This window comes from Arachis ipaensis, chromosome B03, assembly GCF_000816755.2.
Source record: "Arachis ipaensis cultivar K30076 chromosome B03, Araip1.1, whole genome shotgun sequence".
Lineage (NCBI taxonomy): Eukaryota > Viridiplantae > Streptophyta > Magnoliopsida > Fabales > Fabaceae > Arachis > Arachis ipaensis.
Window position 1 is genome coordinate 114,566,446 of NC_029787.2, and position 4,648 is coordinate 114,571,093.

General features: G+C 36.4%; 1 long non-coding RNA gene across 1 annotated transcript; it reads right to left on the reverse strand.

The window, feature by feature from the left end:
- On the reverse strand, positions 439 to 3,895 carry LOC107634631. The gene is made up of 4 exons (XR_001619018.2): positions 3,738 to 3,895; positions 3,591 to 3,645; positions 3,347 to 3,503; positions 439 to 767 (listed from the first exon to the last, which is right to left on the reverse strand). It is a non-coding gene; the product is annotated as an uncharacterized LOC107634631 (long non-coding RNA).

A 4,648-nucleotide genomic window follows, 5' to 3' on the forward strand; every position in this document is an offset into this window, starting at 1 on the left:
GATAGCTATGACAAATGGTTATCAAAAACTTATTATCGAGATGGATTCAACGATGGCTATTTGTTTTATTAAGGAAGGAACCTCCTATTCTCATCCATGCAAAACACTCTTGGATGATATCAGGACCCTCGCAGGATACGTGGAGCAAATAAATTGGGTACACACCCTTCGAGAAGCCAATTTTGTAGCTGACACCTTGGCAAAGAAGGGCCAAGAATTACCTTTTGGAACCTACATCTTTGATGTAACACTCTACCACACAGAGCTTTACACCTAGGATGTAAAATAGAGGTGGCGAGGCGCTACGACCTCTAAAAGAAAAATTACAAATATAATATAGTGAAAAAGGTTTATAACTAGGAGCCTGTGAAGAAAGGGATAAAGCAAAACCATTAAATCGAAAAGCGTAACACTCCGTGTACGGTAACGTAAGCAAGATAGAGCAAGCTAACGAATTTATATACTAAGTGTTCCAAAACACATGTAACAAAACTCAAAACTCGGCTCGCAAAGATAAACCGGTCTGAGCACACAGTTATACATATATAGGTATATAGGAAAACCCAAAAGAAAATCAAAAATACAGAGTTACAAAACCTAAATCTCCAAAATCACCTCTAAGAAGAATTAATACAGCATATATATAATAGGTGAAGATAATAAGTATCTAAGCAAATACAAATAACCAAAATAAACCCAAAAGATAAAGATCTTCACAACATCAGAAGCTTCCAGCATGCTTCAGTGAGGTGCCGCCTGTCCTACATCTGAAAACCACAAAACCCACATGGGTGAGAACCGGAGGTTCTCAGCATGGTAACAGTGCCTACATATCTAACATATAATGTCCTGGGAAAGTCGAAGGCAATTCTAGAACTTCTAACAGATAATTAAAGCTTAAAACATAACTAAACCATGAAATTAAAATAAGCATCTAGCTAAGGGTCTTCAGAGCTATCTAAAACTTCCCTTTCCAACTCCTCCGAACCTCCCAACCACCAACGGAACCAAATGCAACAACCACAATTATTACAAACAGAGAAATTAGAAATAAGATTCAAATATATTAGATAATCAAGTAGCATTTAGTTATGCGATCACTTAGACAATCCAAACAAGACATATAGATTCATATGATGCATGCCTATCCTAGTGGCTGATGAGTCTCATCTGTCGGTTATAAAAGCCAACCCGACAAGTCCTGGTAGCTAACCATTGGACGGTCCCTCTGTCGCACATCCCTAACTCGAGTAATTCTCAATCATAAACATAATCATAATCATAATCACAATCATACAACACCCACACTGGTGTTTATCCACGGGGGCGAGCTCATCCGGAACTTTCACAGTGTCCGGCCACCCTTGCGACATAGGGTCAGCAGAGTATCGAGTCTCAACTTGGAGCACGTGGTGGCTAGTCACTGCTTTCATCCAGGAAAATTCGTATCTCAGATAATCATTTCACATTTCTATTCATAACATTCCATAATCATTCATTATGAACACATCATCACATATACATCATATAATTTCACTTTTCATACATCACTCATCATAACCCGGGACAAGTGGGGCAAAACCACAACCCTTGTGTCCACCCGGGGAGTCTCTATACTAACCAACCTGGAGCAAGTGGGGCGAAACCACAACCCTTGCATCTACCCAGGAGGTACATTCTCATATGCCCAAGAGGAACCAAGGAGGGGATCCTAACCTCCCACCATCTTGCTGGGGGCAATTTTACAATACCAGGAGGAACAAGGAAGGGGATCCTCACCTTCCACCATCTCTCTGGGGTCGCACTTTCGAGAAAGAAAACTCAAGATAAAGCAATCATTCACATTCACATTTTCATTTCATCCATAAATCACAATTTATCATAGCCATCCAGCTCATAACATAATCCATAACTAGCAAACAATCATTATTAAATACAGCCCTTCGGCTCACGGTATACGCCACACTTCCATCATCACCCTTAACAACTCATACAGTCATCATTAATCACAATCCTTCATTAACTCTCCCCTTACTTCACCCTCAAGCTACCCCCATTTCTAGCTTATTCTTAATTACTAGGCATTCTATTATAATTTAGAACTTAAAGGATGAAAATATAGGCTTAGAAGTTTGAATTCGATTTTTAATAAACACAAAAGTCATATTTGTTGAAAACAGGGGTCACGGAAGATTAAAAGCTTGCCGAGAAGGTGAAATATTTAAAAATAAGGTTTTTATAAAAAAACAGGGCAGTGTGCGTATGTACAAGAGTGTGCATGCGCATGCCCAGAAAGATTTTCAGAAAGTATGCGTGCGTACAAGGCTGTGCGTACACACAGAAAACAAAATTTTCATTGTTGAGTGCATGCACAGATCGTGCAAATGCCCCTAACAGAATGCACTTCCCAGCATGTGTGTGCGCTAGCTCATAAAACTTTGTTGGTTGTGTGCGCACACAGAGCGTGCTAACACTCCCAGAAATAGCCATATCCCTGTGTGTGCATACGCACAAGGCTGTGCGTGTGCACAGTTTCAAAAATCCACAGGGTGTGCGTGCGCACAAGGCTGTACATGCGCACACATACCAGAAATCACAAATTCTGCAGTATTTACAGAATTCAGATTTCAGACACCAACTTTCAACGATCATATCTCTTTCCGCAGAATTCAGATTCCCACAAAATTTAAATCATTTTAAAGCTTGTTAAATTATCTTTCATTTGATATAAAATGCATTAATTTTTAAAAACGGTAGCTCAAGATATGATCCGTTGAAGTTCATCAAAAATTTATTTTTGCAAAATTTCATTAAATTCTCAACTTACCACAATTTCCAACCAAAACCAATAAGCCTCAGTTTTTACAACAAACTCTTCTCAAACCTCTTTTAATTAAACCAACACTTTATCAATTCAACCTCAACCACATTCCAACTTTCTCATACAATCTACAACCTACTAAATTTATTCACTTTAATCAAACTCAAACTCAATATTTCAAGTACAACAATATGCAATGCACATTCATCACCTTACCAATTCCCCATTTTCATCAAATTCCAACCCAATGCTTCCAATTCCACAATATTCAATATACAACATCAAATATCCATATCAAGCCCAATCTCAACTTCAATTCAACATACCAATCATCATCATCATATATAATTCACAAGCACCAACAACAAGAACATCATTTACACCCTCCAAAACCAATAATCACATAATCAATATTATCCATTTCAACCAATCAACCATCATCACAAATTCAATTCCTATCCTAGGGTCACTAGCCTAAGTTTTCACATTACATTACATTTTAGATACAAGAAACTGAAACCATACCTTGGCCGATTTCTCGCTCAAACCGAAACACTTCAAATTCCACTCTTCCTTAATTTTCAAGGCTCCGACACCTCCAAGGTCAGATTTTCAGCTTGCAAATCCACTTCCAAGCCTTTCTAAGACCTCAATCAAGCTCCAACATTCATACATACATATCCTAATACAGACAACATACACCCACACATACCAACTAAATCACTAATCACAAAACTTCAAGTATTTCACTTAGGATTGAGAATCTTACCATACCCAAGGATCAAAGGAGTGAGATTGAGTCTTCTCTTCAAGCTAATTAGATCCTATAACATCAAAAAGCTCAAAATCTCAACACTTTTTACCCAATAATTTTGAAATTAAAGGCTGAAAGAACAGAGATGAAAACGTAACTTACCTCAAGAACAAAGTTATGGGCTTTGTAGTGCTCGGCGACACGATCGCGTAGCCGCAAATGATGCGTCAATTGGAGCTCCGGATCAAAAGTTATCAAAGATTGAAGATTAGGTGAAGGCTTGCTTCTTCTTCTCTTCTCCCATGGCTACATTCAGCGTGTTTTGCTGAATGAGGAAGAGAGAGTGAGTTGAAGCTCACTAAGTTAAGTGGGTTAGTTGGACCCATAGGCCCGGTTTGGGTTCGGTTTGATCGGTTTGGCCCGTTCGACCCAATTTTGGGCCAAATTTTTTAAAATTGGTGTCGAAATTCTCATTTTAATTTTCTCTATCATATTAAACCATGAAAATCACATCTTTAATTTTCTAGAATAAATTTTTAATTTATAAGTTAATTAGTCATTAATTAACCGGATTTTATATTTGATATGCTTACCCCTTATATATGACCTATTCTTGATGAGGATTGTCGTGGAATGCTTAGAAGAAGAGATAATAGTTAATCCCTTTATTTTTCTTTCTTGTATTATTTTCTTGTATTTTTTTGGAGTCTTTGACCCCTCCACTACCATAAAAAAAATATGATATTATTGAATATAAACGTACTATTATCATCATGATTATTTATCTTTAGTTCAGTAATTGAAGATTGATAAAAATAACAATTTGTCAAGTAAAGTACATATTTTTACTCCATATTATACTTCACTAAAATAAATTCTCTTTTACTAATTTGAGTGTTAGAATGATATATCTTATTTGTAGAAAGAAAAACTAAGTTCTGCTTCGTAAAAAAACAATACTTTAGAATTATAAAAAACACAAGAATAATATACTTAAAAAGAATATTACAACTTTATCATTTAATTTTTCTCTTGAATATACATATTTTTATTAAAATATTATGAGATATAAA